This window comes from Lontra canadensis, unplaced genomic scaffold (genome assembly GCF_010015895.1).
Source record: "Lontra canadensis isolate GAN:19392208 unplaced genomic scaffold, GSC_riverotter_1.0 scaffold39, whole genome shotgun sequence".
Lineage (NCBI taxonomy): Eukaryota > Metazoa > Chordata > Mammalia > Carnivora > Mustelidae > Lontra > Lontra canadensis.
This window is the reverse complement of record NW_022631033.1, coordinates 16,733,367-16,746,595: the sequence shown is the minus strand read 5'-3', so window position 1 is coordinate 16,746,595 and position 13,229 is coordinate 16,733,367. Positions and strand designations below refer to the sequence as shown.

The following is a 13,229-nucleotide window of genomic DNA, read 5'->3' as shown; positions in this document are numbered from 1 at the left end:
GGTCACTGGCAAGTAAATGGCATTTGGCTCCAGAGTTCATGATCTTAACCCCATTTGGCACTGCCTTTTAGAGACTCTATAATACAGTGGGCTTCCTAAATGCTAGTTAGGAAAACAGCTGAGGATTTGCCTTACTTATTAGTCTTTGTTATTTTTAAAGATCTTGGTGTGCTTGGGTGGTCAGTTGTTAAATGTCTGCCTTCGGCTCAGGTTACTGGGATCGAGCCCCGCATCTGGCTCCCTGCTCCTCGGTAGCCTGCTTCTCCTTCTCCCTCTGCCCTTGCTTGTATTCCCTCTCACTGTCTCTCTCTTTCTCTGTCAAATAAATAAACAAAATCTTTAAAAAAAAGTTCTTAAACAGTGAGGCAAAACAATAGGAAAACTTAAAAAGAATTATTGGTCTTCCCCCTGAATTAAATAAGAATTACTAGAAGAGGGGGATGCCTGGCTGGTTCACTTGGTAGAGTGTGTGACTCTTGGTCTCTGGGTTGTGAGTTCAAGCCCCATGTTGGGTGCAGAGATTACTTAAAAATAAAATCTTAAAAAAAAATTACTAAAAGATGGTCCTCAGGTTAGGGCTATAGGTTGTTCTGTTCAAAACTTTAAAGTGGTTCTGCTTATTATTAACTAACTGTGGTGGTAAATCATGGTGGTGTTTTTGTTGTTTTTACTTCTAAAAGTAATGTAATGTCATTTTATTTTATTTTATTTTATTTTTTTTTTTAAAGATTTTATTTATTTATTTGACAGAGAAAGATCACAAGTAGACAGAGAGGCAGGCAGAGAGAGAGAGGGAAGCAGGCTCCCTGCTGAGCAGAGAGCCCGATGCGGGACTCGATCCCAGGACCCTGAGATCATGACCTGAGCCGAAGGCAGAGGCTTAACCCACTGAGCCACCCAGGCGCCCTGTAATGTCATTTTAGATAATTTATGAGGTGGAGAGGAAATACTTCTGACCCTGTGGCCCACCTCAAGCACATCCTTTTGGTGGCTAGTTCTTAGTGTGCAGTCCAACCATTAATGAAGGGAGATGACCTCTTTCAGATTCTTCAGTCTTAAAGCTTTTTAATCCCCAGTGTAGACATGCTGTTTCATCACAAGAGGGCACCAGGAAACAGGATCGTTTCTCCCCCTCTTGATTAGCAAATTGGTTCTCTTGGAGAATTTTATTATCCTTAGTAATCTGACTCACATTAAGGCTACTTTAGACTTCAGTATATTTTTTTCTTTTTTGGTTGTCAAATGATTCTTTATTGAAATATTTTCCTTTCTGGTTTTTAACGAGCTGGACATTCCACTGCACCGCTGTTGATGTCATCTGTGATATCATTAGGGTGGCGCCATTAACATTGCAGCCCACAGACTGGGTGGTTCCAGAGAATTCTCTGGCTCAAGGCTGTATCTGTTAGGCAGTGTTGACAGTCACATCCCAAGTGCTATTTCCATGGCGCGAAATGTTTTTTATGCTTCTTTCTGTCTCTTGGTGGTCCCTTGAGGGCTTTGATCATCAGGGCAGAGGCAGAAGGTACCACTTCAATCCAGGCTTGTCTGTTCTGCATGTCAGTTTCACTGTAATGATGGGTGATGTCGTCACCAACCTTTTTTTGGAGAAAGACCCAGGGTGGCTGATTATGCCAGGGCAGACATGGCCTCAACTTCCCCACTGGTGTGCCTCACATATGCAACTTTGATTTCGTTGGGGTCAAATTTAGGTGGCATGGTGGAGGCAGCTGATGTTGGGTGAACCCGGACTGGGGACAAAAGACAGTTGCACCTTCACCTCCTCTGAGCTGAAAGCCAAAAGTACTTTCTTCAACATAAACTAAAAGCAGTTTCTTTTCTGCCTTCTTCAAAGAGAGAGATATTTTAATATTTTAGAGCATTCACCAAGAGTAGACCCAGTGACCCTAACAACATCCAACAGGAGGATCAGGCATTATGGCCTCCACCAGAGAAGGAAGCATCACTGGCCCTACTGGAAACTCCATAATGAAAGGTCGCTCAAATCCTATTTGTTAGCATTCCTCTCAGAAGAGTTTCATAACTTCATATAAATTTAAATGCTGTTTCTGAATTCAGATTTTCTGTTTCTAAAACCAGCTCTGCCTTCCTGTGGCTCAGACCTTTGAACCAATCTCTGTCCTGTGTGAAAAACATCCCTAATGCTGAAGGCCTATGCAATTTTTACAATTAATAAGTAGGCTAGTCCCTGATGGGCTAATACTTCTTCTGAGTTGTATGCTTTCCAAAAGTCAGTCACATGTTCCCAAACTTGTTTATGCAAGTTGTATTTAGTAATTACATCATTTAATTAAATATCACCCAAAGCAGACAAGTAGGAGTGTGAAGAGAGTTGTGATCTCTGTGAAAATAAGTCAACTGCTTGGGAAGATCTGATAAAGACCAATCTGATATCAGGACCTATCTCTAAAGATAGGTCTTTATCACATCTTAAGAAAAAATGCTGTGGAATTAGGTCTGGGCGAAACAAATGTATAGGTTTGGATGGAGGAAATCCAGCAGAATTCTGCTCTCGTTCTTCTCCACAGGTGCCTCGAGTCCTCACTCCACCGAAACTACAACTGGTGGCACCGCTTGCTCGTGTTAATGCGTGTCTTCCGTATTGCCCCCATCCATAGACTCCACTCCAAGAAAAGACCTTTCAGCCCAATAACAAAGGAATGATGGATGAATAGACCTGTGTGTTTTTAATTAAAAATAACATTTTCAGGATATTTGTTACAATTTTGTGATTTCCCACTTTAACTGACTTTTCTCTTTAACTGACCAGCTACAGATCCTGCTACGGAGGGAAGAGAGCTTCTACCATAGACTTCCATGAGGGGCCAACCACACATGGGTAGGGGAATAACACACTGCAATGCTTGCTAGTGACTTACGTATACTGTCAAATAATAACCTCATTTTTATGAAGATGACACAGAGAAGCCCTTATCTCTGGGTTAAATGCAGTTGATTTTTATTACAGCAGATTTTTAGAATTCAATTACTTATATCTAGGTCTGTTAACTGAAAGAATGGTTTCAGGTCTTTCAGCTTATCCCATAACTGTGCCTAAAATATGTTTTCTTTTTACTTATGGCTCACTGGCACAATTGTAGATGTGTGGTATATATTGCATAAATGTATAGAGCCCAATAAAGAAATGTTTGAAAAAGAGGGACCCATTCTTGATCCCGTATGATAATCTTTACATTTAACTTTATCGTAATGCAGTCAGAAAAATTGGGAAGCTCTTTACTGAATTACAGATAAATTGTTAAATTTTGTTTGTGCCAGATGACAGAAAATGCATTTGAGTTTTGAATATTGAAATATGAAGGGGGAAACCTCATGCCGTAAATGATATTTTCCTAAAGTTAGCTTCCTCCTTCTGCAATATATTAGGGCCCTTTCCCTATGTTTCAAGTCTTGCCTAAAAGAAGAGCCATATTACTGGGTAAAGGCTAAGTGCCCATTCCTGTCTTCCTCCTCCTCAGCAGATTCTCAAATTTTATTCAGCTGTCCATCCAGTCCACAGGTAGACCTTAATCAGTCCATGCCTTAATCAGTCCAGACCTTAATGAGTGAGTGTTTGGCCTTTCCCTGGTCCACAGGTATACCTATAAGTTAAATTTGCCTAATACAAGCTAAGGGAAGAACTTATCCTTGAGGGAGCTTTTCCTTCCATCACTGGATGTGAATAGGGGAACTATGCTTCCTATTTGATGCTGGCAGCCCCGTACCACCATGAGGGGAGGCGGCAGAATGGCAGTAGGGAAAAAAATGTAGGTGCTTCAAGACATGACTGAGCTTAACTGTGGAGCCTGCCTTACTCAGGGCTTGATAGATGAGATAATACATTTTCCCACTATCTCAGGAAGTGTGAGCTGGTTTTTCTGTTACTTAGAGAAATGCTATATCCTAACTGATAGAAAATATCAAAAATTTCCAAGAAGTTTGCCTCAATTTGTAAGTGGCCTGCTTTGCTGATATGGTTGGTAAGTGCCTGGTCTATCTGCTGAGCAGTCCAGTGCTGCCAGCTGCTGCGGGGATGGCAACTTGAAGCGGGGCGAGAGAGCGTAAGTGAGGAAGCCGGATGAGAGGGGTTGTTAACGAAAGAGGGTGGCTGGGGGATGGGCCGTTAAAGATAGGGGCAGATGGGAAAATTAAAGAGCCATTTAGGAGGTAAAATTGATAGGATTCAAGGATGGACTAAATATTGGGAGAATGGAGTAACAAGGTGGCAAGCATGACCCAGGGTTTCTATTGTGGAAGTAGATGGGTGGTGGTCTACTCTGAGCTCTAGAGAGCACAGGAAGACAGGGTTTGGTATGAAAAGAGCAAGGATTTGATATTGGGCACACTGATTCTGAGATATCTTTGAGACATCCAATTTAGATTTTTCTATAGCAGCTCAAGACATAATTTATCCTTTCAAAGTGGACAATTTGGGAGATCTTACTACATTCATAGAGCTAGGCAATCATCATTACTAATTTCCTTTTTAATGTTTTCATCGCTCCAAAAAGAAAACCCCACGCCCATGAGCACTATTTCTCGTTCCTTCTTCCTCCTAACCCTGGCAGCCACCAATCTGCTCTCAGAATCTAGATTTGCCTGTTCTGGATAAGCAACTCATCACAGCAAATGGATCCTCAGTAAACTTACTGGCTGATTTCTCATCGGAAATCATGGAGCTTTTTCCCCTTCTGGGGGTGAAATCCATAGGCATCCAGAACAGTCCAGCACCTAACATACTACTGTAGGCTGTCCTGTGATACAGCCTCTAGCAAAACTAGGCTGTCCTGAACCACTGGCGGTAGCATAATTTCACTTTGTACCAAGAGGGTTGGGAAAGCACCAAAATCCGCATGTGGCGTGTGCCCAGGCCAATTCGAGGAGTTCATGCCGTGAGACCTACTGTTCTTATGAAATTGTCTAAAGTGAAAAAACACGTCAGCGGGACCTGTGGTGGTTCCATGTGTGCTAAGTTTGTTCATGACAGGATCAAGTGTGCTTTTCTTATTGAGGACCAGAAAATCATGAAAATGTTGAAGGCACAGCACAGAGTGAGAAAACTAAATTTTAAAAATGAAGTTATTTTTAACTTTTTTATTTTATTTTTGAGTAATAAAAAAAATCATGGAGGCTAGAAGGCAGTAGGATGGTTTCTTTGTTTATTTATTTTCCAGAATTTATCTTAAAAGTAATCCCAACACCCAGTGTGTGGCTCAAACTCACAACTCCGAGAGCGAGAGTCGCATATTCCTCTGACCTAGCCAGTGAGGCAACCCTAGGTGATACAGTCAAAGTCCTGAAAAAAAACTGTCAACCAGTTGAAAACAGGTGCTCACAAACAGATATTTGTACACCAATGTTCATAGCAGCATTATTCACAATAACCAAAAGGTAGAAACAACCCAAGTATCCATTTACAGAAGAATGGATTTAAAAACTATGTATTCTGTCCATACAGTGGACTATTATTTGGCCATGAAAAGGAGTGAAGTATGGATCCACCTCCAACATGGAGGAAGGTTGAAACATTTCAACAAGGAAGCCAGACCCAAAAGGCCACATGCTGTATGATTCCATTCATCTGATGTATCAAGAACATCTCCATCCAGAGATGGAAAGTAGACTGGTGGTTGGCAGGTGGTGAAGAGACGGGCAATTGGGAAGTACAAAGTTTCCTTTTAGGATAAAGGAAATAATCTGGAATTGAACAGGGATGATGATCACACAGCTGTGTGAATATGCTTAAAATCACTGAGTTGTATACGCTAAAATGTATAAGATTGTGAATTATGTTACATGAAACTTATCTAAATACAAAAATTGTCTACATCAGAATTGGGAAAGGATGATGAGATTATTTCCCAATATCTGAAATAAAAGGACAAAACTGAATTTGTGGCTGGCTCTAGTCAGGGAGAGCGGTGCTTGCCAGGCCTGATCTCCAGGAACAGAGCAGGCTGCTGATCTCATGTAGGGTTTTTGAGAAGTGTGGAATTCATGGGATTGATGGACTTTCAGAAGTGTGAGTAAGTTGACATCATCTGTGGAAGCGTGGCTGCTCGGGTGAGACCTATGGATTGGCTGGTACTCGGGTGTTTTTACTGGAGTGGGTCCATCCTAATTTATTGGCTGATTTTCATAAGCAAGAGCCAACACCGGTTGGTTTGCAAAAGCGTGTTCACTTCGGCTAGTTGTCACGGATAGATTGAAGAGACTTAAAACGAGTTGTTGGTGGCTCCTCGTTACCATGGCTACAGAACTGTCAGTCTTTCCCTGTTTGTAGGTTCCTTCTTATTCTCATACCAACCTCTTCGCTTCTGCTCTCCCTCAGGATCTAATCAATGAGAGGGGAAGGGCAGGAATCTCCTTCACTGTTGGCTCTGTGCATCTTTACTCATGTATTTATTCTACAAATTATCTTATGGGATACAGAGGAGGAGAATAATTCGGTCCCTGTCTCAAGAGTCTGGAGATGGAGCCCAACTATACAGTGGATTCCAGCTCAGTGAGGAGGAATACCCAGGGAAGCCTAAAGAGGTCGCTCGTTCTGCCTAGGAGAGGGAGGGAATTTCACAAAGGGAGAAAGCCTTGAGTGGACCTTGACCCTAAATGCGTCCTGGCCCTTACTCTATCAGTGTAAGATGCAGGACAAGTCAGGAGACAAGGCCTTTCAAGAGAAGCAAGTTCACAGTATATTGTGACTAAATTTCTATGTCAGTTCATCTAGATAATAAATTAATATTTGTTATCTTGTGCTAGGCATTTTGCCAAGCGCTCTAAGTGGAATATCTTACTAAAACCTCACAAAAACCTTATGATTCTATACCATTGTTGACCTCATTTGCCAATGAAGAAATTCAGTCTCAAAAGACTAGAGAACTTGACCAGGGTTATGTGGTAACTAGTAGAGACTAAATTCAAATACAAGCTGACGTGTAGCTACTTGGGCCCTTCGGATAAATTACAAGTTCAAAAGAGAGAAGAAAATATTGGCCTCAGAAGAGGGCATTCCATGTCAATGTGAAGTACTCTCAATCCTCCTTAATAAGACATTTATGTTTGGGGCTCAGATCATGATTTGCATTCAAAAAGTATTTTAATATTATAAAAAAGTATATGATACCATACATACCCATAATTTAACAGATCATAACTTCATTGAGTAATTGGTACTCGGGTGTTTTTACTGGAGTGGGTCCATCCTAATTTATTGGCTGAAGCTAAAGGAACTAAAGTTAAAGGAACTAAAATTTACAGAGAAAACTTGTTTCCTCCTTTAGAAACAAGCTTATAACCTAAGTGGGTGACACAATGAGAATGACAGGTATATGTGTACATTTATTAAGGCTCAAATCAAAACACTGATTACTTAAGTAGTATTTATCCTGTGGACGTGGGTTATATGCAAAATGTGTTTTTTTCCCTTAAAGAGAAGGTCTATAACTTCCATCCACTTCTTAAAGAATTCTGCTGATAGAACCCCAAAAAGCTAAGAATGATTGCTCTAAAATTTTCAGCAGAGAGAAATGACTAATACATCCTTAATGTTTCTTCCATTTACATTTCTTTCTCAGTGTTAATTATTGACCAGGTTAGGCAGTTTGCTTTGGTTACCATTTTTTCTAGTCAAGGCCCTTTGGTAAAGACATCACTTCAAACTAGTTGAAGCAAAAAGGCCCTTATGGAAGGCTCTTGAGATGGCTAATGGAATCCAAGGACATCAAGCAGAGCCGGGACCCGCAGAGGACTGGACCAAGAAGCCGGCAGTCAGCTTCCCTCGCTCGAGTTCCCTCACATTGTCCACTCTGTTGATCTCAGCAAACCAGCAATCACTGCTTATGTGTGCACGTGACCCACACGGTTCCCCTCACTCCCTGGTGTCCTCTATTCACTGACCTGCAGGAATGACTTCCTAGCCGCTCAGTCCGAATTCCAAACTCTCAGGATCAAGACTCTGCTCGACCCACTGGTAGTCTCTTAAAATGTAGCCAGGAAGGCAAGTGTGACTGCAGCTGCTGGGCCTGACCGTGGGCAACTCCTGGGAAGGGGAGCAGTAGCTGAGGGACACCCTATCTGTGTTTCCTATTCACTCAATTGAAAATAAATTTACTTGTCTGGACGCCTGGATTTCGGGAAATTTTCATTTATGATAGATAGCCTCTAGAATCTGAAAATATTTTCTTTTCCTATGGAGATGATAATTAAGAGAGAAGATTTTACATAGACAATGATCTTACCTTTATTTTTTTAAAGATTTAATTTATTTAATTCACAGAAAAAGAGCACAAGCAGGGGGAGCAGGAGAGGGAGAAGCAGGCTCCCCGCTGAGCAGGGAGCCCGATGCAGGGCAGAGCTCAATCCTGGGACCCTGGGATCATGACCTGAGGTTAAGGCAGATGCTTAACTGACTGAGCCACCCAGGTGCCCCTGATCTTACTTTTAGATCAAAATCTCCATTTGTTGATTTACATCTCTTATCTTTTTTTTTTTTTTAAGATTTTATTTATTTATTTATTTATTTGACAGACAGAGATCACAAGTAGGCAGAGAGGCAGGCAGAGAGAGAGGAGGAAGCAGGCTCCCTGACGAGCGGAGAGCCCAATGCGGGGCTCAATCCCAGGACCCTGGGATCATGACCCCAGCCGAAGGCAGAGGCTTTAACCCACGGAGCCACCCAAGCGCCCCTACATCTCTTATCTTTATTGCAGTCCAAGCCTTAAGGAATTTGTGTCACTTCCCATATTATAGTTTCAGATCCTGGCCACCATCACTACCACTGCCACCCCACCATCCACTCCACACCCCCCCCCCCCACACACACACATTTAGCTAAAAAGATGCCTTCCCGAATATTTAGCTTAAAAGTTGTCATGGTTGGGTCGCCTGGATGGTTCAGTTGGTTAAGTCTTTGGCTCAGGTTATGATCCTGGGGTCCTGGAATTGAGTCTGGAGTCAAGGTTTGTGCCCAGCAAGGAGCCTGCCTCTCTGTCTCCCTCTGCTGCTTCCACTGCTTGTATCTCACTGTTTCAAACAAGTAAAATCTTTAAGAAGAAAAAAAGTTGTCATGATTGATCTATTCATTAATATCAGTCACTGGAATAGGTGAGCTCCAACCTCTAGTGTCCCATATATATTTTATTTCACAAATCCTCTCCCATTTCTGAGAGTGTTATGAGATCTTCACTTCTTTTTGAAAAATGAATTGGATGAATATTGCATTAAGAATTACCTTTGACTATTATCCGGTTCCCATTAAACTAATAAGTGACATGGAAACCTCAGGGGGACCTCCTGTTCAAATGGATGCCCCCACGAGACCACACTCTGTTATCCTCCACTCATGACCATGGGCAGCTGCAGACACTCCCTTCAGCTTCAGTGATTCTAGTCTAGAGTTGTTTGTCATGGACCTCACAGGAGGGTTAGATCCAGATTAACGAGGAAGTCTGTGGCAACCATCAGCTCAGTGGTCCTCAGCCTTGGCGAGCATTAGCTCCGCAGGCCAGACTTCACCATCCCTGAAAAATCTAAAAATTCCCAGATGACACCTACGCCCAAGGTTGAAGACTATTAATTACATTTGATAGGATTTTCTGGACAAAAATATGTGGCATAAATTGCAAAGTAAGGCTAGGATTTTTATTTCCAGCTTTCAGTTTCATTATAAATATTTCTCATTTAGTACGTGAAGTTTAGAAAAAAGAAAAACAAAAGGAAACATTTACAACCCCAACATAAAGAGACAACCACTGGTACCATTTTATTATATTTTCTACTAATGTTTTACCCATTTTTTTTTTTTTTTTGCAAAACTAAGGCCCCAGTGTAAATACACAAGACCACTCGGGTTTATTTTGTACTACTTGACATTACAACGGGAAGCATTTTCCAGGCAGTACAAAGTAGAAAATAAGACATAAAAATCTTTCCATTGCCTTAAGGTCCATCCTTTCCACCGACTCTTACCCTTGCTGGGTGAAAATAGTGCCTCACCAGAACAAACAATAAAACACAAAAACATCAAGTCTGGGCTACCGGGTTCACCTGAGAGCCTTACCAGACTGAGACTCTCTTAATAACAAAGCCCTCATTTCGCGACTTTGAACTGAACTGCTTTCCCCTTCAGACTCTCAGGACCATTTGCTCTGTTGTGTATTTCTGTTGTGTATTGAAGACATCTGGAAATTCATGAGAGGATCTTTGAGTCCACAACACTGATTTCCAAGCGGCGACCCAGCCTGATGTCTCCTCCCTGCTTCCCCGTAAGCCTCTGCCAAAGGCAGTGTGCCTGTGATTAATGACGGAATCTCCGCTCGAGAGGCAGCAGCCACCCCGGCTTAACACGGCCCTGGTGAAGCCAGTGAGCAGCCCGCGGAGGTGGCTTTTGCTGCCCTAACTTAAGTGAAGGTGTTCATTACCCCTCCTGGGTTTCTGACCGCTCCTGCACAACCAGCTCGCCAAAGGCCACAGTCCTTTGTCAATGGGCAACTCTCCATCTCTCGGAAAACCTAAATTCTTTTTGAACAGTTTATATTTCAGTTGGGTCATTGTGCAAAAGTATTTTGCGGTAATTATGGAAGACTCCTTAGGGAGAGATGAAACAGCTTAAAGAAATGATTACACATATACTATATCCCCACAAATAAACTGTTCAGAAAGCACAAGAGTAAAGATGATGCGTATACGAACACCCACTGTTTATATGGAAAAGGAGAGTAAGTTAGACTTCATTCCAGGAGACAACCCAGCCCGCGGTGTCCCTTGTGATCCACGGGGGTGTGGAAATGACTCCCTCAGGAAGCCCTACCAGAGGATACTTAGAAGGAAGACCTTTGCCCCTACAGGGCCCAAATCAAGACTTTCCGATTTTGTTTGCATAAAATACCAGTGTTTACAAAGCAAGCATTAGCAGAATAATTCAACAAGAATGGCTGTTGTCTTCCTTCCAGGAAGACACTGATTTCTTTAGAACTGAAGACAAACTAAAGCCTTCACAATTAATTACTCTTTAGAAACAAATTGTTCCAAAAATGTTTGCAGAATGCTTCCTCTTCCCAAAAGAAATTTGAAGTGGGTCGAGATAAAGAATGTGTATGCATCAAGATGAACAAAATAGAAATGAAGGTAGCAAGCAAGAAAGCGAGGAAAAGCAGATGTGCTGACCCTGATAAGTAGCTGACGACTAACTACTGTGATTGATCCCCGGATTTGACTTTGAGAGCACATACGCAAAGCAGGAAATAGAGAACCTGGAATAATGGAAGGGCTAGTATAATACATGGAAGTTATGTTATAACTCATAGTCAGTATCACATTTCTCAAATACCCACGTTATTTCACCACATGAAGTTGCAGCTACATCGATCTTTCAGGTTTTCATATTGTAACAAGACACCACTGGATCAGAATCTTGTAGAACATTCCAGCACTAAGCTCTACTGGACTGTGTATGCGTTTACTCTTCTAACTCAGAATCACTTGAGTCTTAGGAAATAAAAAAGAATGGTTAAACTAGCAATGTGCTTTTGCCATATGTTTAGCTCCTTCATCTCTGACTGGAAAGTTTAAGGCAATAAGTTCCCCAATATTTCGGTCTGAAAAACATCTCCATGATTCTTGGGAACCATGACAAATAAAAAGAATAGGTGACATTGTTCTCACCACATGTAATAGACAATTTCAACTAGAAGACTCTCAAAACATATTTCTAGTACAGGTCTGAGAGACTGGAGAATCTAACCAGACAGGATTCTCCCATTATCCCTCTTCCGGATCTGAGATCCCTGCCCTCGAGAGCCCACTTGTGCAGCTCAAGGCCCAGTGCAGTCCCCAAGAATCTCCCAGAAATGGCACAGGTGTGGGGTCCTGGAGTGAGAGTACCATGTCTATGGCAGACAGTGGTAAGCGCCAGTGGCATGATTGCAGTCCTTAGGCACTAGTAAATAAATAAATGAGAACCAAAAACATCCAGAACAAAAATGCCCTTAATGGTTCAAGTTCAGACCAGAAGAAAAAAAAAAATTTAACAAGGGGAATAAGTTGTCAAAATAAAATTGTCAAAATGAGACTTCACAGATTTCCTCATATACGTAACCTCCTTCTTTGATCGTAAGTGTTGGATGTTCCTCAATCTCTATAATGATCCAATTCTCATCAGAAACTATCATTAACTATTATTATTGAGCAATTCTGCCTTAATGAGATTAAGAAGATGTGGGGTAAGGGGATCAACAGCAGAGGGAATATATTCTATTTTCTGAATTGATAAGAGGAAAGGGCAAAATGTGGACATGGTTGATTTCTGTCATTAATCAAATTAAAAATACCAGTTTCCTAAAAAGAAAAATTCTGGGTTAAATGCCTCTTTATTTTGTAGAAAATCTGCATTTAGTCCCAATCCACCAAAAGGACTATAATTTTCTTCGATTTACTTCAGGCTAATAACTACCCTATCTTGTTTCATTCATGGTTTTAAAAACTTCTAAAATCAACCTCCTGACCATTGAGATTTTTATTTAACCAAAGAAATACGCATGCTAAGATATTTATATATTAATACTAATATATGTATAGTTGCAGTGTGATTATGAAAAGTAGAAAGAATGGTTAACTCATGGTTAAGTTCTCCAACCCCATTCCATCATACTCCCACATTAAATTCTTCAGAGCTGATTTTAAAACGTCATACATGTATTAAAAAATCTGTTGGCACACAGGATAGAATTCTAACAGATGTGATTCGCTCATGATGTGCACATAAGTGCAGAAACTCTTAGTGACACTGTGATGTACCGTTGTTTGTTCCTTAGGTGAAGTCAGATTTCCAGCTGACACAAGGTAGCCATTAGAGGTGCTTTGTCATGAAGATGGCAGCCGGCTTGCCGGGATGAGAATGTGTGATGCGGCTCTTCTGATAGGGAAGGCCCTGCTTTCAGACCTGCTGAGCCTTGGGACTTTCATCAGTTGGCACAACACCCAATCTCTCAGTCAACAAGCAGCAGATTCTTCAGCTTTTTTTTCTTCTTTTTCTCCTGGAATGTTGCTACTGCAAGATCAAAGCCACACTCAGAAATATCTCGGCGTGGTATCTAAGACGCTGATGGTTTTTCCCAGTGCAAAACAAAGAGTGGCGTTGGCCCAGTGGTCCAAAAGCTCTTAGCCCACAGATGAGTGAAGGGGAGCTATAAGACCCTTCTTTCTTTACCTCT

At 41.5% G+C, this 13,229-nt stretch overlaps 1 pseudogene; it reads left to right on the top strand.

The window, feature by feature from the left end:
• Positions 1-4,160: 4,160 nt before the first annotated feature.
• LOC116874961 lies at positions 4,161-5,156 on the top strand (annotated as a pseudogene).
• Positions 5,157-13,229: the final 8,073 nt, after the last annotated feature.